Source organism: Capra hircus, chromosome 13 (genome assembly GCF_001704415.2).
Source record: "Capra hircus breed San Clemente chromosome 13, ASM170441v1, whole genome shotgun sequence".
In the NCBI taxonomy this organism is placed as follows: Eukaryota; Metazoa; Chordata; class Mammalia; order Artiodactyla; family Bovidae; genus Capra; species Capra hircus.
In genome coordinates, this window is record NC_030820.1 from 14,950,771 (window position 1) to 14,975,629 (window position 24,859).

At 41.5% G+C, this 24,859-nt stretch overlaps 1 protein-coding gene across 3 annotated transcripts in view; it reads left to right on the plus strand.

Moving 5' to 3' along the window:
- The window catches only part of CELF2 (CUGBP, Elav-like family member 2), a 554,598-nt gene that overhangs the window by 15,792 nt on the left and 513,947 nt on the right, over window positions 1-24,859 (plus strand). The gene's annotated exons all lie outside the window — the stretch shown is intronic.

Below are 24,859 nucleotides of genomic sequence, written 5' to 3' on the forward strand. Positions count from 1 at the left end.
CAAATACCATAAAGCAGAGAAAGAGTAAGAGGATTTGAAGTCACTGACTCCCTATTTTATAGCATGGGTATTTCATCCCAGTAATTGGTTTAAATCCCTTTTGGTCATCATTTCTTATATTTTGGCAATATTTTTCTCTTTATAAAGACTGTGAATGTTTCTTAACTTGTCCGAACTCCCTTCTCCCACCTCGATCTTTTACTTTCAGTGATCCCCTGCAACTTAATTTGCTCCGAACTCCAATCGCCTAACTGTAAAAGTCTGAACCACATCTTCGAGGCAATAAATTTCTGTGTTTGTCATTGGTAGGCACAGTGGCTTTTGTTAATGAGAGTTCAGATGAGGAAAAAAATAAACCTGTTCTAGAAGGTTGTGGAAAATGCCCTCATGTTTCACAAATCTATTGATTTAAATCATTTTGATTTCTCTTTATATTTGATTTTTTAAAAAAATAATCGGAGGTAAATGTAGTTAATTTTGTGTTATAAGGTGATACAGGGAGCTGCCTGTCTGCTTCTGGCTCTAGATAAACCTCTGTTTTAAGAAGTATTTGCTGAAAACCTAATCTACCTGATTATAGCAATCAAGATGTTTTGGGTTTATTGAGTATATTTTGCAAATGCACAGTTTAATTATGACATTCTCTGTGTCCCTTTCCTATGATTATTTTTTCTCTGTATTATGCACATATTGAATAGCCATCGAGCTGTCTGTAAGGGGGAAAATGAATAAGTGGAAAATTAAATGTCCAGTTAAGTAGCAACAAGCCTTCAGCAGATATGGAAAACAAGTCATATCTTAAAAATACAGTCCATTCTTCTGAGGGGCTTGGATAAACAAACTTAGTATTACTCAAGCTAATCATATGGCACTAATTTACTGCCTTGCTTTTCCATTAAACTCTCTCCAGGTGACTCCATATGACAGTTGAGTTCAGTAGATTCCAGATTCAGGTAATGGATTAACATTAAGCAGATATTCTTTTAAAGACAGCATGTAACCAAAGTCTGTACTCGAGTTTTCAACATGAAAACCTCTAGTAGAGTAAAGATACACTATGTGAACAGGAATTCTTCTGCCCCTTACTTAAGAAAGGCAACCGAGCTTTGGAAAAGGAAATTGGAAGTCTGTTGTTCAGTCACTAAGTTGTGTCCGACTTTTTGCAACCCCATGCACTGCAGCACGCCAAGCTTCCCTGACCTTCGCTATCTCCCGGAGTTTGCTCAAATTCATGTCCATTGAGTCAGTGATGCCATCCAATCATCTCATCCTCTGTCGTCCCCTTCTCCTCCCACCCTCAATCTTTCCCAGCAGCAGGATCTTTTCCAATGAGTCAGCTCTTTGCATCAGGTGGCCAACATATTGGAGTATGTAGGTGATAGTTATTGGAAACTGATTCCAGAGGTCTCTGGATGGTACACAGCAAATATGGCAGGCAGTCAAGGGGTCTCCCCTCAGCTGCTTGAAGTAAGAGGATGCTTGGTGGGAGTCAGAGTTGAAGAGAAGGAAGAGACACATCTCTCTATATTAGGCTTTCTTTGTCCTGAATTTTGGGCATGAAGTAAGATAATGAGATTGGTGGAGGCCTTCCTGGTGGTTCAGTTGGTAAAGAATCCACCTGCAGTGCAGAAGACAGGGGTCCAATCCCTGGGTCGGGAAGATCTCCTAGAGGAGTGAATGGCTACCTACTCCAGTATTTCTGCCTGGGAAATCCCAGTGGACAGAGGAGCCTGGCAGGGTACAGCCCATTGGGTCACATAGAGTCCGGCATGACTTAGTGACTAAACCACCACCAACCACCACCGCCAAAGAGGTTGGTGAGCTTGCTCCCTTCCTCGACATTTCTTATTCTAATTTGTTCCTGGAGCCTAACATGTAGGGGGAGAGAGAGCTTCAGAATAACACAGACCTGAATTCAGGTCCAGTCTGCCACTTAATACCTGTGTGACTTTAGCTAGATACCGACCCTCTGAGTTGGTGTTACCAAGCAAAGGTTGTGTGCCTAACATGGAGTGAGGCCAAATAAACAGAAACATCACAGTTTAGAGCAGAGAAAGTTTATTGCAGGGCTAAGCAATGAGAACGGGTGGCTCATGCTCAGAACACCCAAACTCTTCGATGGTTCAAGGGAGTTTTTATAGGCAAAATTTGGGGTGAGGGCTATAGTGTGTGACCCTTCTGATTGGTTAGTGGTGAGGTTACAGGGAGGTGTTCCAGGAATCCTATGCTCAGTTTGAAGTTGCTGGCCTCCACCTCGGTGGGGGTTTCAGTGCTACAGAAGAATTCAGAGATGTCATTAAATATATTCCTTGAGGAGGAACCAGGACCCTGCCCTATGACAGCACTATTGTTCAGAGAGGAAAACATGAATGAGGTCACAAAATGGCATCTGTGTAGATGCAGAAGTGGGTAGAGCTGTGGGAATTGGACATGGGCCTATGACCTAGTTAGGGAGATCAGGAAAGGTGCTCCTGTGGAGTAGTTAGTTAAAGTGAGAACAGAACATGATGTAGGATTTAACTAGTAGGAAAAGGTGCTAAGATGCCTTCTAAGCCATGTTGAGGATCTTGTTCTTTCATCCTGAGAACAATGGAAACTACTCAGATTTTTCAACAGCGATGTGCCAAGAAGATTTCCATTTCCAAAAGTTCATAAGGAGAGCAGGTATGGATGTGCAAAGAGCATTCCTGAAGCTGTTGGAGATGTCCAGTCCAGAAAAGACAGTAGCTTGAACTAGGGGAATAGCAGTAGGGAGGGAGATAAGTGGACAGACTCAAGTCAGATTTAGAGGCTTCCCAGCTGGCTTAGTAGTTAAAAAAAAAAATCTGCCCGCCAATACACGGAGATGTAGGAGATGTGGGTTCAATCCTGAGCTGGGAAGATCCCCTGGAGAAGGAAGTGGCAACCTGCTCCAGTTGACTCTTGCCAGGATAATCCCCTGGACAGAGAAGCCTGGTGGGCTACAGTCCATGGGGTTGCAAAGGAGTCAGATATGACTTAGTGAATAAACAACAAAAAATGAGATTTAGGAAATAAAATCTAAGGATTCGAGGTGATCTTGGAGATGAGGGTGAGGGAAGAAAAATACCAAGGATGACTTGTAGATTTGTGGCGTGGTGGGTGTGTCATTTACTGAGGCTGAATCTTGCAAGAGAACCGGATTTAAGGTTGGTTTGGACATCCTGAATCCAACGTTGCCTCTAAGATGCCTAAGAAGACACCTCGAGCAATAAGTTGACCCTATGGATCTCAAATTCCGAAGAGATGAGTGGAGAGGTCTACATATAGTTCATTTGTGTGTTGGGGGGTGAGGGGGTGATTGCCTGCATCTGTGGTGGTCGAATGCATGTAAGTAACATTGGCATGGAAAGGAAAGAGGACCTAGGACTGAGGCTTAAAAAAAGACCAGTGGTCAATGGCTTAGCTCCTGATGTTCGCTGCACATGTTAGTTATCATTAGATTAATTCCACTTTCTCCTCGGAAGCACCTCCTGAGTTAAGGTCCTTCTCATCTTCCTTAGTGCTTTGGCCGTGAGATCTGCTGTCTTTCTCTCTAATTTGGTTAGGTTCTAACAAGGTTCATTGCCACTTTCCTTCCCAATACCGGGGCTTCTCATGGAACTGTTGTTATCTTCTTAGACAAGTATGATCTTATTTCTTCCCTACTTAGAGCCTTGGGTCTCCCTGTTCTCTCCTGTTTCTATGTTTGCTGAGCAAGAATCACGTTGTACTGCCACTGCTTATTCCAAAGTTGGTTTCTCTCTGGCTGAAATGCAATAGACTCACTGGTAGAGAGGACCAGACTTCATCCACCTTTGCATCTTCCAAGCCTGGGAAACCATTGGCATCTAGGAAGTGTGCAGTGATGCGACCCCTGCTTCCATTTGACCTTCCGTTTCTTCTCTACAAATGTGGACACAGCTCTTTGCTGCCTGCTTACCTCGGAGGCACGTTTTCCTGCAAGGGAAGGAATCTCCTTACCTTAAAGGAGTTATATAAACAATGCTTAAAAGGAGGGCTAGGATGCACATATGCAATCATGTGTTTTGAACTTAGTAGGCAAAGTGGCTTTACAGGCTTAGGCATGACATTATTTTTACTCAAAGTAAAATGTTCTCAAAACACCCCCCTCCACCAGATTCAATTCCATGTTAATTAGGTTAATTACATGTGTTCAGTGAGAAAAATTTTAAACTTCTATTTGAAGAATCTCAGGGGAAAAGATGTCTTTAAAAGGAATTAACTACCTGTATTTCTTGTATATAGATCTGATTTACTATTTTACAGGTTTTCTGCAATGAAGGTTCTTTTCCTACTCTTTTCATATGAAAGAGAAAGAGAGAGCATGTTTTTGAATAAGTATGGAAACCTTATCCTTTGGAGTTAAGGAAATTAGATATTTACTTATTACATGTTTTAATTTTTCATCTTGTTTGGAAAGCAACTGGTCTTAGTAGCTTGCCTGGGATTGATACATTCCAAAAAATCTACATATAATGAACATTTTTGTACATTTCTAAGATTTTTCACTTGTAGGGCAATGATGAACGCTGATAAATCCAAAATGAAAATTTTAGCTATTATTTACTTATTTTGATAAGAGTCTGGATTCTCTGAGCTCTTAAAAATAGGATGTTTTCTTGAGATGGAGTAAAAAGGCCCTGAAAAATACCATATGTAATTCTATTCTTGTTTCCTTGGGGAAAAAAAATACCACAACCAAAAAAGCACTTCTTAAAGCTTTTGTGTGTGTGTGTGTGTGTGTGTGTGTGTGTGTGTGTGTGTGTGGAGAGAAACAGAAAGAAAAAATATATAGGTAATACCAGTACCCTTTAGAGTTCCAGGTAAAAATAAATGTAATGAGGAGCCTGTAGTTGAAATTAGATTAAGTCAAAATCCGGTATCTGAGGCCTGTCTGCAAACATTTCAGCTGCTCTGGCTGTGCATTTATAGACTTGCCCCACACAGTCTTATAGGATGAGTGGGGAAGAGTGAGGATCGGAGCTGTTGCCAGGATATAAATTGGTTATAGGACTGTAACTCAATTTGGATGATTAGGAATGGGGAGTTGTGATCCATCTCATGCTTTGACTGTTCACATTTAGATCTCTCTTCTCTGCACCTCATGCTTTTTAATCTACCAGTTCAGTTCGGTCACTCAGTCACACTCGACTCTGCAACCCCATGGACTGCGTGCAGCATGCCAGGCCTCCCTGTCCATCATGAACTCCGGGAGTTTGCTCAGACTCATGTCCATCGAGTCAGTGATGCCATCCAGCCATCCAACCATCCAGCCATCCAACGTTCTCATCCTCTGTTGTCCCCTTCTCCTCGTGCCTTCAATCTTTCCCAGCATCAGGGTCTTTTCAAATGAGTCAGCTCTTCACATCAGGTGGCCAAAGTATTGGAGCTTCAGCTTCAGCATCAGTCCTCCCAATGAATATTCAGGACTGATTTCCTTTAGGATGGACCGGTTGGATCTCCTTGCATTCCAAGGGACTCTCAAGAGTCTTCTCCAAAACCACAGTTCAAAAGCATCAATTCTTCAGCACTCAGTTTTTGTTATGGTCCAACTCACATCCATACATAACTACTGGAAAAACCAGAGCTTTGACTAGATAGACCTTTGTTGGCAAAGTAATGTCTCTGTTTTTTAATGTGCTATCTAGGTTGGTCATAGCTTTTCTTCCCAGGAGCACGAGTCTTTTAATTTCATGGCTGCAGTCACCATCTGCAGTGATTTTGGAGCCCCCCAAAATAAAGTCTCTCACTTTTTCTCTCATTGTTTCACCATCTATTTGCCATGAAGTGATAGGACTGGATGCCATGATCTTGGTTTTCTGAGTGTTGAGTTTTAAGCCAGCTTTTTCACTCTCCTCTTTCACTTTAATCAAGAGGCTCTTTAGTTCCTCTTCACTTTCTGCCATAAGCGATACGTCATCTGCATATCTGAGGTTACTGGTATTTCTCCCTGAAGTCTTGATTCCAGCTTCTGCTTCGTCCAGCCCAGCATTTCTCATGATGTACTCTGCATGTCAGTTAAATAAGCAGGGTGACAATATACAGCCTTGACATACTCCCTTCCCAATTTGGAACCAGTCTGTTGTTCCATGTCCAGTTCTAACTGCACATGCATACAGATTTCTCAAGAGGCAGGTAAAGTGGTCTGCTATTTCCATCTCTTTAAGAATTTTCTACAGTTTGTTGTGATCCACACAAAGGCTTTTTCATAGTCAATAAAGCAGAAGTATATATTTTTCTTGAATTCTCTTGCTTTTTCTATGATCCAATGGATGTTGACAATTTGATCTCTGGTTCCTCTGCCTTTTCAGCAGAGGATGTTCCAGCTTGAACATCTGGAAGTTCACAGTTCTTGTAGTGTTGAAGCCTGGCTTGGAAAATTTTGAGCATTACTTTGCTAGTGTGTGAGATGAGTGCAAATGTGCTGTAGTTTGAGCATTCTTTGGCATTGCCCTTCTTTGGGATTGGAATGAAAACTGACCTTTTCCAGTCCTGTGGCCACTGCTGAGTTTTCCAAATATGCTGGCATATTGAATGCAGCACTTTCACACCATCATCTTTTAGGATTTGAAACAGCTCAACTGGAATTCCATCACCTCCACTAGCTTTGTTCGGAGTGATGCTTCTAAGGCCCACTTGACTTTGTACTCCAGGATGTCTGGCTCCAGGTGCATGACCACACCGTCATGGTTATCTGAGTCATTAAGACATTTTTTGTATAGTTCTTTTGTGTATTCTTGCCACTTCTTAATATCTTCTGCTTCTTTTAAGTCCATACCTGATCTATAGGCAAAAGTGAGGGACTTAGTTAACGGAGCTGTGTATGTATATGTGTGTGTGTGTGTATATGTTTCCCTACAGACAAAAGAGTGGAATGGCTGAGTTATGTTAAATGTATATGTGTGTATGTGCTCAGTTGTGTCCGGCTGTTTGCGATCCCATGGACAGTAACACACCAGGCCCCTCTGCCTATGGGATTCCCAGGCAACAGTACTGGAGGGGGTTGCCATTTTCTGCTCTAAATGATCTTCCCAACCTAGGGATCGAACCCTAGTCTCCTATGTCTCCTGAACTGGCAGGCAGATTCTTTACCACTGAGCCACCTGGGAAGCCCTTAAATATATGGAAAAACCATCAAACAATTTTATTCATTTAAAAACACTGAATTAAGTGTAGTGGAGGTAATAGAATTAATATAAATGCTTTCTAAGTATGGTATCAGCTTCCATTTGAATAATAATCATATACCAAGCCCTGTCCTAAACATTTAACATCTATTGTATCCTTTTATCCTTGCAACAATCCAATGAAGCTGGTTATGACCCCATTTTACAGATAAGAAAACCAAGGCATAAAACTTGCCCAAATTGATACCTTTAGTTGTCCACCCTTATTTCAGATCTTTTCAAAAATTACAATAATTGCATGAAGAACCATGTTTTAATATAAATTAAATTATATATAATTTTATATATTAATATGTATTTTATATTAAATTATATGCAATTAGATAGCCAGATAGATATAGAGGGTTAATAGACATAATCTGGGTCTAGATAGAGGTATATCGGTAGAGAGACTGAGAGCATTGCAGTTCACCACAGCTAAGAGATAAAAGTTCACTTTCCCTTCAAATACCACTTTGAGCTTTTTCCTATTATATGCATAATCGTAGTTATTAAAGTTTAAAAGTAGAAAGTCTAGCATATTAAATCTGTGTAAGAACTTTATGAAACCCTCTGTTTTATCATCTAAATAATGAGCTGTGTTATACGGGTTAAGCACACTCAGGAATGCTATTAATAGTGTGTGATGCTTATTATGTATGTATGTATGTATTTGGCCAGCCAAGACAGAGTTTCCTAGAATTTTCCATTTGCCTCATTTCACAGTATCTGTGACTGCTCAGTCATATCCACAACCCTCTCCCCCAAAGTTCAAATGCATATGTAGAACCTGAGATAGTCCCCCCAAATTCTGATAAAGAATAAAAGTAAAATGCACTGGAGGGTATTTGAAATCCCCGTCAAACCAGCCTGGAGCACACACCTCAGACAGTCCTATTTCCGTAACCCCACATGCCTTTGGGATCATAATTATACACAGCCTCTAACTGGAGCATTAACACTCTTAATGTTAAGCTGTACTTTTCATAATAATGCCAAGTGTAAACCCACTTAAAATAACTCCTTTCTTGAGCCAGTGTCAGAAATATTTAGTCTCTAGGAGGGAACCTCAGCCAGAGGAGGGTCAGCTCCATCTGTGCCTGCACAGTCAGGCTGCCAGAAGCCCTAAGAAAAGGTTGAGAATAATGAATTGTAAGCTGAAAGTTTTAGGCTCATGAAAAGTTAACTCTCCAGCTCTCATCCCCACCTCTGTTAGCTTCCAATTAAGAGAGAAGAATCTGAGGAAGAGCCTGGGCTGGGCCACCTGGTGGAAACTTTGTATCAGACGGTGACCTTTCCGTGTGTCATTGTTTGTCCTCTCAACTTTCATGGGCATACTGTTTTAATAAGCATTTGTAATTTTCATCTGCACCAGCATCTTAATGGTTTCCAAAGAGACTTGTACTCATTTGAGCTGTTTTACGATTGGAAATTGGCGTTTCTTTGGAGATGGCGCAAATAGCATCATTTGCTTCAACCTCCCTGGGGCTCCGCCTACATGATTTCAGTGGATCTTTTTCCAGAAAGATCCAATGTTTGAAGTTTCCAATGGTGATAGTAAGATGTCTGAATTCCTATAAAGTCTCATAATGGTACAGTTAATATTTGCACACATGTTTAAATATGCCTGGTACTTTTGCTTTGTGGGGGTAAATCCTTTATGAATTATGTCACCTATTTAGATATCCAGAACATGTGTGTCCCTCTCCACTGTATCATCTTCCATAACAGCTAAGGGTACAGAGGACATTTCTCTAACGAGGAGGTTTCCTGTACAGTGCTCAGTCTCACTAAGCTTCAGTTTTCTTATCTGTAAGATAATAAACTCCGATCAGATCATCCCTCCTATCTGAAGCTCTGATTATATGATGCTTTGAATCTATCTTCAAGTTATGGGACATGTTATTCATACAGAGATATTTTAATAACAATCATATTCAGTTCAGTTCAGTCACTCAGTCGTGTCCAACTTTTTGCGACCCCATGAATTGCAGCACACTAGGCCTCCCTGTCCATCACCAACTCCCAGAGTGCACCCAAACCCATGTCCATTGAGTCGATGATGCCATCCAATCATCCTCTATTGTCCCCTTCTCCTCCTGCCCTCAATCTTTCCCAGCATCAGAGTCTTTTCCAGTGAGTCAGCTCTTCACATCAGGTGGCCAAAGTATTGGAGTTTCAGCTTCAACTTCAGTCCTTCCAATGAACACCCAGGACTGATCTCCTTTAGGATGGGCTGGTTGGATCTCCTTGCAGTCCAAGGGTCTCTCAAGAGTCTTCTCCAACACCACAGTTCAAAAGCATCAGCTTTATTTACAGTCCAACTCTCACATCCATACATGACCACTGGAAAAACCATAGCCTTGACTATATGGACCTTTGTTGATGAAGTAATGTTTCTGCTTTTCAATATGCTGTCTAGGTTGGTCATAACTCTCCTTCCAAGGAGTAAGCGTCTTAATTTCATGGCTACAGTCACCATCTGCAGTGATTTGGGAGCCCAGAAAAATAAAGTCAGCCACTGTTTCTACTGTTTCCTCATCTATTTGCCTTGAAGTGATGGGACCAGATGCCATGATCTTAGTTTTCTGAATGTTGAGCTTTAAGCCAAATTTTATCTACCTTGAAAGAGCCATGCTCAGCACAAGAAGCCATACTCAGAGCTTGAAGTACAGTCTCTAATATTAATCCTTACAAATTCAGATTAAGGGGCTACATAGGCACAGATAGGAGCTTTCATGGTGGCTCAGATGGTAAAGAGTCTGCCTGCAAGGTAGGAGACCTGGGTTTGATCCCTGGGTTAGGAAGATCCCCTGGAGAAGGGAATGGCTACCCACTCCCATATTTTTGTCTGGAGAATTCCATGGACAGAATAGCCTGGGAGGCTATAGTTCATGGGATTGCAGAGTTGGACACAACTGAGCAACTAACACACACACACACACACACACACACACACACATATGCACACTCACAAACACAAATGCCAGGGTCATCAAATCATAAGAGGTTTGGTTTTGAATAAGTTAAACCTCTCATTCGAGCATTCCTTTACTATTAAGACAAAGCAGCTTACTCCTACTTTCACTGAATAAATTTCATGCAAGTATTTCACTAATATTAATTAGGGAAAAAATCAGTAGTCTTTCCCAAGTAACCAATTATCCTGAGTTGATCCTCCCTTGAGGAGGTTAAGTTATTATTCCTTATCAACAGGTAAGGAAACCGAAGAGTATGGAGGTGGTGTAACCTTCTTGGTTATTCATCCACCAGTGGCCAAGATGGACTTCACACCCATAGGACTCATGTTCTCAATGTTGCGAGATTTAGCAAATAAAAACATACAACATTCAGTTAAATTTGAGCTCCAGAGAGCAGCAAATAATTTTTTATTGTATGTCTCAAACTTTGCATGAGATACACTTATACAGAAAGAATTATTAGTCATTCATCTGAATTTCTATTTTAACTGGGCAGCCTGTATTTCGGTTGGGCCAGTCTACCTACAGACAAAATTCCATGACAGAATCTGGATCTCTGTGCTTTGGTAGATGTATTGGGGATGAGCACGCGTATGTGCATGCCAACTCTCTTCACTCGTGTCTGACTCTTTGTGACCCCATGGACTGTAGCCCAGCGGGCTTCTCTGTCCATGAGATTCTCCAGGCAAGAACACTGAAGCAGGTTGCCATTTCCTACTCCAGGGAATTGTCCTGACCCAGGAATCGAACATGCATCTCTTTCATCACTTGCATTGCCAGACAGATTCTTTCCCACTAAATGGCAACCCACTCCCGTACTCTTGCCTGGAGAATCCCACGGACGGAGGAGCCTGGTAGGCTACAGTCCACGGGGTCGCAGAGTTGGACACGACTGAGCGACTTCACTTCACTTCACTTCATGCCACCTGGGAAGCACTTCTATAGGTTAATGGTTTTGAAATTTTGAATGATTGTAATCAACTTGCATACTAGAGAGATAGGTAGATAGATCGGTAGGTTGACAGATAGAGATACGTAATTTTTAATTCTTAATCATTTTGTGGAATCTGGATTTAAATATCTTCCAGATTAATTTCCCAGAAATTAATCTAAGGAAATTACTCTGTCAGATTTGTAGGGACAGCAGGCTTTGGGGTGTAAGGTACAAGGATTTCTTCTGGGCACCTTTCTAAGGAAAGCTTGGAAAATGTACTTCTGCTTCTCAGCCTTCAGGCAGCCAACATCCCCAGAGACGATAAGCAAAAGGGAGACCCTGAGGGGACAGGGACACAGGTGAGAGCACACGGTGACCGTGGCAGAGCCTAGGGAGTGACCATTGGTCCTGCAGAGGCTCATTTCTGTGGATGTGATGCAAATGTTGTCACCAGATTCCCCAGCATTTTCTGTAGTTGGCTAATCTCTGGAAATGATGTAAGATCATTTTTAACATACAACTGCGTTTTCTAAAATCCAGCAGAAACAACCTGTAGTCCATTGGCCACTTAGCTTTGTTTCTCCCCAGCATTGTTTATGTGGTATCATCTCTTAGTTACTTCTTTGCCTGCCTAACTTCAGTGTAAAGAGACTATTGGAGTAAAGCCAGTTGAGGGTCAAGGTACAGAAATTTCTGTTGATCAGTTTTATAGGACCGCTTTCTCAACAATGCATGGATGATGTACAGTAATGAACATTTCTGCACTTTGATACATAAATGCAATTGTTTAGCCTAGGCTGTGAAAAGATTTTCAGAGGGTGGCACAAATTGTGAGCATTCAATGCCATGGGTTTAAAAAAAGAGATCAACAGGAAGTTATTGTAGAACTAATAATACAAACAATATTTGTAGCAGATCATTAGAGTCTGAATTACAATGGAATCACAGCTACTTCTATCTATATAGTCTTTACTTCAATGCCAGTCTGTTTCCTGAAAGCTTAAAAGATATGTATAACATAGTTCACGTAATATGTCACTCCATAATGAAGCCAAGACTGACTCCTCCTTTTATGGTATTCTTCCTTGGGTCCTTGAAGGATTTTTTTTTTTTAAATGTAACGGCTTACAATCCACTCCTTTTTTTCCTTTTTACAGAACTTCCCACTCCTGATGCCCTGTGGGAAAAGCTATGAAAAGAAAATAAAAGGACTGTGGGAGAGAAGTTGGTGGAAAACAAGCCCTCTAAACTTGAGAGGCTTTATTTCTTTTCAATTTTTTTTTCTTTTACATAGAAATTATTCACATAAAGAAAATAAGAGATTTATAATTCCCATAATTTGGCTAGAAGAAGCACACAAGTACATACTTCCTGTGTGTTAGTCATTTGGGGTTGCCTAGCTGCAAAACACAAATATATTGCAAAACTATTTTTTTCATCTCAATCGTCCACATCTGTCAACGAATCTACTCCCTTAATTTGTTTTTCAGTGTGTTAAAAACAATAGACGTCACCATATAAAATTCCAAATTTCTGATGACTCCAACATTGTTTAACTCTGCATTTGATCCCCGATCTTGCTTCAGTGTTGGGATTGTCTGAGGCTGCTTCAGAGAGAATGGCCTAAAATTAACTAAAAGTGCTAGAAATGGGCAGTGTTGACACACTGGAAGAATGTTTTTTCTTTTTTCCTGAAGCCAGTAGAACAAAGAAAGAAATGTTGTTTTGTGCAGAGATGCATTAAATTCCCCATTGCAAATTTCAAGTATGTTAGCATTATTCTAGAACAAATTGCTCCAGTGTTGACTTCTGATGGTGTAATGAGTATTCTGAGATACTTGAATGTGATCCCAGATTCCCTGGTGTTTACCTCCTCAGGGTTGGCTAAGGGTCATGGCTAATACAAAGCGTAGCAAAGGCACTTCTGGAATAGGGTTTACATAGCCCCTTCTGTCTTCCTGTCCCATGTGGTTGGCACAGACCAATGCGCACCAACTCCGTACAAAGTCCCTGAGCCCAAAGAAGTGATGCAATACCTCCTAAAGCGAGGTGTTGAAAGAGAATGAGAATGTGATAAGCTGAGTTTTCTTGGATGTTTCATCCACAGGGTAGGGATATGGGGCAACTCTTCATTCCACCATGTACAAGCGGACCTCTGATGTTGTACTTGATGCCTGATGTTTATGTGGGCAACCTGTCCTGTGTCAGTCACCCCAAGAAAAACTAGCTCATTGCCTGGCACATGGTTGGTATTTAATGAATATTTGCTGAGAGAACAACATGTGGGGTTGTTGTTCCATCACTCAGTCGTGTCAGACTCTTTGCTACCCCATGGACTGCAGCACGCCAGGCCTCCCTGTCCTTCACCATGTCCTGGAGTTTGCTCAAACTCATGTCCATCGAGTCAGTGATGCCACCCAACCATCTCATCCTCTGTTGCCCTCTTCTCCTCCTGCCCTCAATCTTTCCCAGCATCAAGGTCATTTCCAATGAGTTGGCTCTTCCCATCAGGTGGCTGAAGTATTGGAGCTTCAGCCTCAGCATCAGTCCTTCCAGTGAATACTCAGGGTTGATTTCCTTTAGGATGGACTGATTGGATCTCCTTGAAGTCCAAGGGACTCTCAAGAGTCTTCTCCAACACCACAGTTCAAAAGCATCAATTCTTTGGTGCTCACTTTATGGTCCAGCTCTCACATCCTGGAATACATAGTCATCCATACATGACTACTGGAAAAGTCAGTTTTAACTGTATGGATCTTTGTTGGCAAAGTGATGTGTCTGCTTTTTAATATACTATCTAGGTTTACCACAGCTTTTCTTTCAAAGAGAAAGCATTTTTCACAAATGGGTTCAACACAGGGATTCTAGAGTTACTGGCAGAGAGATTTGAATATACTTGGGACCTCTTGTAAGATCCCAGACATGAAGACAAGTGGGATCAACTCCTAGCACAAGAATCATTTAAAAAGCAAGAAAATAGTCAAGGCTCCTCTTTGCAGTTTCACTTTGGACCTCAACTTCTTGACGAATGCTATTCTAACAGAACAAAGGAGAGGGTAAACCTTTCTAGGATGATTATAGCTTTGTGATGGGCATGAGGTTCAGTCCAATGAAACATTCATAACCAATGAGGTGACTAAGCATAGCATGATTTGGGTCAGGGACTCTACCTAACTTCTACATCTTCTCTCTAGTTTCCTTGATTATAGTCTCAAAGTTACTTCTCTCCTCCCCGCTTCCTTGTTTCTAATGTGGAAATACCCTAAATAAACAACCTTTGAAAACATGCATTCATTGCACTAGAATTGGAGGGAAAAGCAGGCACAATTCAGATTTAGCCTTACCTGAAGACTTCTCTGGTGGTCCAGTGGCTAAGACTCCGTGTTCCCAAAGCAGGGGCCCTAGTCCAATCAATCCTTGGTCAAGGAACTAGATCCCCCATGCTGCAACTGAGACCCAGCACAACAAAATATACATTTTTTAAACAAACAAAAAATGAAACAAATTTAGCCTGTCACTAAAAACAGTAAAGCATGAGATGCCTTGGTTAGAAAAACTAGCTTTCCCAACTATCTAGGACTCACCCAAGGACATCGTTTTGGAGTTCTCCATGCCAGGTATATCAACTGGCAATTTTTCAAGTTTTTGAGCCTAATACACACAGAGAAGGGCATAAATAGGTATTTTAAAATGTGAATTTTGTGAGGCCAAAATTTCAGCAAGGAGAATAAAATGATGCCATTTCTTCCCTTTCATGCTTTTGAGGGTCTGTCCTCATGCATAAAACTTCTGCGGTAGTACTTTATGGTTTTTCTCTCCAAAGAGCATTATGTCTTTTTCAGAATTATGGTATGTAGCCCACTCTAGGGTTTTCCCTGGTGGCTCCACTGGTAGAGAATCAGGTTGGGAAGATCACCTGGAGCAGGGATAGGCTACCCACTACAGTGAGCTTCCCTAATAGGTCAGTTGGTAAAGAATCCACCTGCAGTGCAGGAAACCCCAGTTTGATACCTGGGATGGGAAGATCCGCTGGAGAAGGGATAGGGTACCCACTCCAGTATTCTTGGGCTTTCCTGGTGGCTCAGTTGGTAAAGAATCCGCCTGCAATGCGGGAGACCTGGGATTGATCCCTGGGTTGGGAAGATCCCCTGGAGAAGGGAACGGCTGCCCACTCCAGGATTCTGGCCTGGAGAATTCCATGGACTGTATAGTCCATGCAGTCGCAAAGAGTCGGACACGACTGAGAGACTTTCACTTTCACCCACTACAGTGTTCATGGGCTTTGCTGGTAGCCCAGATGGTGAAGAATCCGTCTGCAATGCAGGAGACCTGGGTTCAATCCCTGGCTTGGGAAAATCCCCTGGAGGAGGGCATGGCAACCCAGTCCAGTATTCTTGCCTGGAGAATCCCCATGGATAGAGGAGCCTGGCAGGCTGTAGTCCATGGGGTCACAAAGAGTCGGACACAACTGAGCAACTAAGCACACAGCACAGCTTAGCCCACTCTAATCAACCTGGTTAATGTAAATGAAGCAAGAGCAGACATAATTCAAAACCACCAATAATTTCAAAGGGCATTTGTGCTTGATTTTGGAATGTAAATGATATTCTATCCCCACCCCCCCACTCCAGTACTCTTGCCTGGAAAATCCCAAGGACGGAGGAGCCTGGTGGGCTGCAGTCCATGGGGTCGCTGAGGGTCGGACACGACTGGGCGACTTCACTTTCCCTTTTCACTTTCATGCATTGGAGAAGGAAATGGCTACCCACTCCAGTGTTCTTGCCTGGAGAATCCCAGGGATGGGGGAGCCTGGTGGGCTGCTGTCTATGAGGGCACACAGAGTCAGACACAACTGAAGTGACTTAGCAGTAGCAGCAACTGTGTCCATTAGACTAATGTTAGATTAGGGCTAATTTCCAGAGCACCCAGCAACCAAGAGTATAAAGAAACTGCTAAGATACCTCCTAGGGCCAGGATGAGGCCAAACCAAGAGAAAGAGCTCTCTGTAAACAAGCAGCAAAGTGGGTAACAGTGACAAGGAAGCATTATCTCATTTATTCTCACCCTGTCCCTTGAAACAAGGTAGGGATACAGTCAAGGATTTTGAATCAGGAGGATCCAGGGACACATAGGAACAGAGCTATATTAGAAAGGGGGGCAGGGCGCTGGGATGTCAGGGGCCACCTGACAGGCCACGCCCATGCCGGGGCAAGCATGTTACCTGATTTTAACTCTCATAACAACATGAAGTCATCCTCATTTTACAGAGGATTCCAAGAACCGGAGAAGCTGATTAACATGCTAAGCACACACACACACACCTAGGGGGTGGCGGGGCAGGGACTTTTTTTACTTGCTCCGAAAGCCCCTCCCTTTCCATAAGAACCAAGCTCACTAAACCTCTTAACATCACACGTAACAGGGAAACTTAGCCTTATGTGAAATATAAGAAAAGTACAGAATTCACCAGCAGTACAAAAGGAAACCTGGTGTATTTATGGGGCAGATTCCTAATAGGCAGACACAATGTTTCTGTTCTGCTTCCGGTCCAGAAGTCTCAATGATCAGCCAATACATCTGCCCAGACGCGATGCCTTAGAATCATCTTTATTCTTTTTCCTGTCTCGTCTGCAGCTGTATCAACCAGTAACAAAATTCTGTCTCTCTTGCTTTATGAATATCTCTCACATTTGTGCTTCCCCACCCTTGTTTCCTTTATATAAGAGACTTCTCTGGTGGCTCAGGTGGTAAAGAATCTGCCTGCAGTGCAGGAGAGCTGAGTTGGATACCTGGAAGATCCCCTGGAAAAGGGAATAGCTACCCACTCCAGAATTCTTGCCTGGAGAATCCTATGGACAGAGGAGCCTGGTGGGGTACAGTCCATAGGGTCACAAAGTGTTGGACATGACTGAGTGACTAATACCCTTTTTTCCCTTATATAGGAAGCTCGAGTGTAAGTCAAAGATGTGATACCTGGACATTTGCCTTATCCACCCAACATTTATTTGCATCTTGAAATTACCTGTACTTTGTGACAAGGTTCATTTTTATATATTTAAATCCTTAGCATGCTTCAGACTTTGAGCTTCTGTGCCAGGGTAGGCAAAAAACAGGTGTAGCCCTGTCCTTTAGGAGCTTATAATCTACCAGGGAAATAGACAAAAACATGCAAAGAAATTCATAATTATAAGACTGTAGAGCTTTAAAAAATATAAATAAGGTGCTGGGGTAGAGAACAGTGAGGAACCTGCTTAAATAAGGTGGCTTGGGATGACTTCTCTTAAGAGGTGATATTTCAGCTGAGATGGAGCTTATAAAAGGTCAAGAGTGAAATTGCCAGGAAAGGCAACAACAGGTGAAAAGTCGCAGGATGTAAATGAACTTGTCTGGCTGCAAAATGACATGAGGCAGAAAAAGTGAGCGTGCATTGCCAGTCATACAAGGTCTTCTAGTTCAAGTCAAAGAGTTTGTGTTTTCTTCCTCGTGAGATGGAGGCCACTGACAAAAAGGTGGTTGTCTGATGAGATTTATATTTTAGGTTCTGAAAGGAAACGGGTATGATTGAAGTGTAAAGAGCAAGGAAAAATGTGAATCAAGGTGAGGCCAGAGGTGGAGATGAGGTCAGACCATGCAGGGTGCATTAAATTTTTGGACTTTTATCCTCAGAGCCACAGGAAGCCACAAAAGTGTTTTAAATAGAAGGTGACTTGAAAAGATTTGCTATGACAGAGAAAAAGGACAGAAGTAGGCAAGAAAGGAACTAGAAAGGCCAGTTATGAGGCTGCTTCAGGTGTTCATGCAAGAGATAACAATGGCTTAGACTAAGGCAATGGAGAAAGGGGAACAAATTTAAGGTAATTAAATTTTTAAAAATTTACTTATTTTTAATTTTTTTTCTTTTGTAGTCAGAGAACTTAAAGTAATATCTACCCTCTTAGCAAAATTGTTCCAACTTTACTGAGATGTAATTGTCATATAACATTGTGTAATTTTAAAGGGTACCTCGTGTTGATCTGATACAGGTTTATACTGCAAAATGTTTACTACTGTAGCTAGCTAGCACCTGCATCTCATCCCATAATTATCATATCTTTTTTTGTGGTGAGAATATTTAAGATCTACTTCTTAGCAACTTTCAAGCACATAGTACAATATTATTAACTATAATTACCATGCTGTACATTAGATCCCTAGAACTTACTCATCTTATAACCAGATACTATTGTTATTGTTGTTCAGTTGCTAAGTTGTGTCTGACTCTTTGCAACCCCAGGGACTGCCCCAGACCAGGCTTCCCTGTCCTTCACCATAGGCCCTATATTGTAAATCTCCATAGTTTATTCATCTTGCATAACTGAAACTTTGTCAGGTACCTGGTAACCATCATTCTACTCTCTGTTCTATTATTTCAGCTATTTTAGATTCCACATATAAGTGGGATCATGTAGCATTTCTGTTTCTGTGTCTGGTTTATTTCACTTACCAGAATATCTTCTGAGTCCATCCTGATTGTGCAACAAATGGCAGGATTCCCTTCCTTTTTTGTTATAATTGAAGTATAGTTGATCTACAATGTTGTGTTGGTTTCAGGTATAGAGCAAAGTGATTCAGGGTTTTTTTTCAGATGTTTTTCATTATAGATAATTACTAGATATTAAATATAATTTCCTGGGCTCTTCAGCAGGACTTTGTTGTTTATCTATTTTATATATAGTAGTGTGCCCCTGTTACTGCAAAACTCCTCATTTGTCCCTCCCCTGCCCCTGCCCCTTTGGTACCCAGAAGTTTGTTTTCTATGTCTGTAAGCCTGTTTCTGTTTTGTAAATAAGTCGCTTGTATTATTCTTCTAGATTCCATGTATAAGTAATACTATATGATATTTTCTTTCTCTGCCTGACTTATTTCACTCCGTATGGCAATCTCTGGGTCCATCCATGTCTCTGCAAATGGCATCATCTAGTTCTTTTCCGTGGCTGACTAGTATTCCACAGTATGTATGTACCACGTCTCCTTTACCCATTCATCTGCTGATGGACATTCAGGTTTCTTCCACGTTTAGTCTACGGTGCTGCTGTCAACGTGTATTATTAAGATATATGTGTACATGTATCTTTACAAATTAGAATTCTCATCTTTTCCAGATATATGCCCAGAAGTGGGGTTACTGGGTCAAATGGAAACTCTGTTTTTAGCTTTTAAAGGAAACTCTGTATTGTTATTCACAGTGGCTGTACTAATTTACATTTCTGCTCACCGTGTAGCGGGGTTCCCTTTTCTCCACACCTGCTCCAGCATTTATGGTTTGTAGATTCTTTGATGATATGACCGCTCTGTCCATAGTGAGGTGATACATCAGCAGCAGCATTTTGACTTGCATTTCTCAGTTAGTGATGCTGAGCATCTTTTCATGTACCTGTTGGCCACCTGTATGTCTTCTTTGAAGAAATATCTATTAGGACTCCCTTCTTTTTAAGGCTGAATAATGTTCCCTTGTATGCATATACCACATTTTCTTTAAGGTACTTTTAAAAAGTGAAACTGATAGAACCGGGTCATGGATGTGGATGGGGCAAGGACCAAGCGAGATGAGGCAAAGGGTAGAATCAAGGATGTTTTGTACAGAATTAGGAAGACAGTAGTGCTGTTTAGTGATTGGGAAATTGGGGCATGATTTGAGAATGCTTGGAAGATCAAGAGAACAAGTTTGAACATGTTAACTTTCAGGTAACTCTGACATAACTCAAGTGTCCACACAGAGGTGTCATTTATACAGCTGTATCCATAAGAGTAGCACTCAGAAAAGAATTCTGGGCTAGAGATAATAGACTGTGAGAGGAAAATCAAGCAGAAGGAAATAAACCAAGCCATGGAAATGAATGAGTCTACAGAGAAAGAGGAAAAGGGACAGAGAACTGGAAGAATCCCATCACTTAGAGACTGGATAGAGAACAAAGGCTCAGAAGGTGAAGAATCCACCTGTCCAGGAGTGGGGTTACTGGATTCAATGCGGGAGACCTAGGTTTGATCCGTGGGTTGGAAAGATCCCCTGGAGGAAAGTATGGCAACCCACTCCAGTATTCTTGCCTGGAGAATCCCCACGGACAGAGGAGCCTGATGGGCTACAGTCCATGGGGTCGCAAAGACCCAGACAAGACTGAGCAATTAAGCGCAGCTTAATTTTGGATTACAATCCAACAGAGAAAAGTAACCAGAGGGACAGGGAGAAAATCAGGAAAGGGTGATGTTCCAGAAACTAACAGAAAACACTGTTTCAAGGGGGAATACTCAATAGCACAGGTACACCCTGCTGAGAAACTGGAGCTGAAACTAGCAATGTGACCACTACATGTGACGGTGCTGAGGCAGCGAGCCCAGCAGGGAGAAGCCATTCGGGGCTGGGCTGAAATGGGAAGAGAAGACCGCAACACAGTGTGTGCAGGCAAAGCCCTGCCTAAAATCCTTATTTAATTCTGTCACTTCTTCAGTGAGAAACTGCGTGGCTCGCTGTGCACCGCCTGTAACATCAACCCCCAGTGCTCTCGCCTCACTGTCAGCTGTCTTCCATCTGAATACTCCATTCCGGTCACACTGAACTCATCCGGTTACTTCCTTTCCCCTTTACCTCTGCCCACATGCATTCCTAGGCCGAGAATTCCCTGCTCACGAGCTTCTTTGTGTCCCCACTCCTACACAAAGGTTTTCACAATTGCCCTGATCTTTCCCTCTGAATTTTCCAAGGCACCTTCTGTCTGTGGCCCCTAGAATGACATTTATCAAAGACTGCTGTTATTCATGTTATCTTTCATGTCATCTCTTACCAAAGGGTCAGGATTACAGTGCACTTTGCATTAAACATTTTCCCAACACAAAATCTCACCTATATTAGTACATAATATTGTCTGACCCATATGACATTTTCCATTCATTTCCTCCTAACTTTGGAGTTGGCATCAAGAACAGACTTACCCACACAACTGCCTAGATGCCTTCTGGAGGAAAACTGCTACCAAGTGACAAGACCCTGATCCAGTGACTATGTTTTTGTTTTGCTATTAGTAACCTTTATTTTTTTTAAACCCTTAGAGGGTTAGTTTTACAGAAAAATTACAAAGAAAGCACAGGGTACACCACCTCTAGTTTCCCCTATTATTAATATCTTATATTAGGCACATTTGTTATAATTCACAATCAATATTGACACATATTATTACTATTGTAGCCTAATGCTCCTAGTTTGTTCAGATTTCCTAAATGTTTGCCTAGTGTTCTTTTTCTAGTCCAGGGACCCCATCAGGATGTCATATTACATTCGGTCATCATACCTAAGGAGAATTAGGCATCTCCTCTTGGCTATGAAAGTTTCTCAGCTTTTCTTGCTTTTTGGTTATCTTGATAATGTTGAGGGGTACTGGTCAGGTATTTTGTAGAGTGTCCCTCAATTTGAATTTGTCTGGTATTTTTCTCACGACTGGGCTTGTGGGCTTGGGGGGGGGGGGGCGGGTGGGGACCAGAGAGATAAATTGCCGCCAGTCTCATCATATCAAACGTGCGTACTATCCACATGGCCTGTCACTGTTAATGTTGACCTTAATCTCCTAGTGCCTGTCATGTTTCTCCACTGCCAAGTGGGTTATTTCCCCCACTTTCCACATTTGTGCTCCTTGGAAGGAAGTCACAATGTGCATCGCACACTGAAGAAGCGGAGGCGATCTCTGCTCCTCCTACCAGAGGGCAGAGTAGCTACAAAAATTATTTGAAAGCAGATTTGTCTTGTTCCACCATTTAATTAGATCTTAAGCTACTTATTTACGTCAGGGTGGACCCTGATACTTGTTTTATACTTTGGATTACAATCCAATACTAACTTCTTTGTTCTATTGCTCAAATTGTTTCCAATTTTCACCATTGGGAACTCTTCTATTCACCCTTGTATCTCTTTGACATACCCACATCCTTGAGGGCTCTTTGGTTTGTTATATTTTGAGGTTTTTTTTTTTTTTTTTTTTTTTTTTTTTGCTCAAAAACAGGATGCTCTGTGTGCATGTTGTATATTTTCTGCCTTGAGTCCTAGAATCACCCTTTTCTTGAAGGAACCCCAGTTCCACTTATTGGAGAATGGCATTAGAAAGCAAGATCAGGGGAATTTCCTAGAAGTCCGGTGGTTAGCACTCTGCACTTTCACTGCAGAGGGTGTTCAATCCCTGGTTGAGGAACTAAGATCTCAAAAGCTGCATGGTGTGGCCAGAAAATACATATATAAAAGCAAGATCAGGTGTGCTTTTTACTACTAAGTCGTCATTGCATCTAGGCCCTCTCAGGTGACAGAGCATGGAAATATATACATGTGTATTAATCGCCAAATATTTATATATAAACTATCAATAGTAATAAGTAGGGGCTTATTAGTAATAATAATAGTAATAAGCTAGGGGCTTCCCTGGTGGCTCAGTGGCAAAGAATCTGCCTGCCAATGCAGGAGACATGAGTTCAGTCCTGGTCCAAGAAGATCCCACTTGTCTTGGAGTAACTTAAGTCTGTGCGCCACAGCCACCGAAGCCGGCACGCCCTCGAGCTGGTGCTCCGCAGCAAGAGAAGCCACCACAATGAGCAGCTTCCACACCGCAATTAGAGTAACCCTCACTCACTGCAACCAGAGAACAGCCCACACAGCAATGAAGACCCAGCACAGCCAAAAATAAATGAATACATAAAATTATTCTAAAAATACAAGAAATAGTGAGCTAAACATAAGCTCATAACGATGTCTCCCGCTTTTATCCATTACCTTCTCCCTTTATTTGCAAACTCTCCCTCTAGCAATGAGATACCTAGGTCTCAGCTTATACCATCCATCTAAGGTGTTTGGTTTCACGGGTATAGTGATTTCAGAGTGTTCACCCATACTCACACCCCTTTGGGGGACAGCTATCAGCTAGAGTATCGTGCTTATGGATAGTTCCTTTTGCCTCTAGTCTTACAGACTCCTCTTATTTCCAGAGTTACTTGGATCAAAATCTTTCCCCCTTTATCACATTTGGTAAAGCTGTTTCATATATTTGAATATAGTTAGATTATTTTTGACACATTCTGAACTCCATCCCGGGATCTTAAATGAGCTCTTCAGAACTTTGCATAAATGTAGGTTCACGCTTTGTGCTGTGACATTCTGAGGGTTTTGATAAGTGCGGTATCATGTATGCCCCATTACAGTATCAGACAGTTTAACAACCCTAATATTTCCTTGTGGGTCATCTATTCAACCTCGCCACTGCAGCTGCTGGGCAACTACTCATGTGTTCAATGTCTCTATGGTTTGGACTTTTCCAAAATGTCATATACATAGAATCATACAGTATGTAGCCTTTCTAGACTGACTTCTTTCACTTCCAAATATATATTTCAAATTCATCTGTGTATTTCCATGCCGACTTGGTAGCTCGTTCCTCACTATCACTGAATCGTATTCCAATATATAGATGTACCACGATTTGTTTATTCATTCACCTATTGAAGGATATCTTGGTTGCCCTCAGTTTGAGACCATTACAAACAAAGCTGCTAGAAACATTCATGTGCAGGTTTTGTGTGGGCATAAATTTTCATGTCAGTTGTATAAATACCTAGGAACATGATTGTTAGGCCATAAGCTAATAAGCTTTGTAAGAAACCGCCAAACTGTCTTACAAAGTTGCTGTACCATTTTGGATTCCCATCGGCAACAAAGGAGAATTTCTGTTGCTTCACATCCCACCAGGAATTGGAATCGTCAGTTCTTCAGCTGTTAGTCACATTCCTTTATTATCCTTTTAATGTCTATCGAATCACTAATGATGATCCATCTTCAACTTCTGATATTGGCAATTTGTTTAATCCTCTCTAGTTTAATTCTCACGTAGCTCGAGGTTTATGAATTTTATTGACCTTTCAAAGAACTAGTTTTGGTTTCATTGATTTTCTTTATTGTTTTCCTATTTTCAGTCATTGATTTCCACCCCAATTTTTTATTGCTTCTTTTCTTCTTCTTGCTATAAGATTACATTGTTCTTCCTTATTTAATATCATGAGTAAATCAATTATTGCTTTTTAAATTTTTCTTCTTTTCTATTATGCTCTTTTTAGTGCTATAAATCTCCCTCTCAACACTGCTTTTGCTGCACACCACAAATTGTGTTATATTGTATTTTTATTTTCCTTCAGATCAGATTATTTTAAAGTACCCTTGAGACTTCTGTTCAACTCATAGCTTATTTAGAATTGCAGAGTTTGATTTCCAAATATTTTAGAATTTTATGGCTATCTTTCAGTTGTTGATTTAGCTTAATTCTGGGGTGATCCAAGAATATACTTATATGAATTTTGCTCATCTAAATTTGTTGAGGGGTATTTTATGGCCCAGCATGTGGTCTGCTTTGGTGAATGTTCCACTGAAACTTGAGAAGAAATTGTCTTCTGCTATTTTTGGATGAAGAATTCCGTAAACGTCAATTACATCAAGTTCACTGGTTGTACTGTTCACATCGTCTCCATCTTGATTGTTTTCTGCCTGCTTGAGCTGTTATTGACAGGGATGTGCTCTGCTGTGTGCTTAGTCACTCACTCGTGTCCGACTCTTTGCAACTCCATGGACTGCAGCCCCCCAGACTCCTCTGTCCGTGGGGATTCTCCAGGCAAGGACACTGGAGTGGGCTGCCATTGACAGGGGTATGAGGCACTTAACTACGTCTTGATCTTTGTTTTTTTTTTTTTTTTTTTTTTTT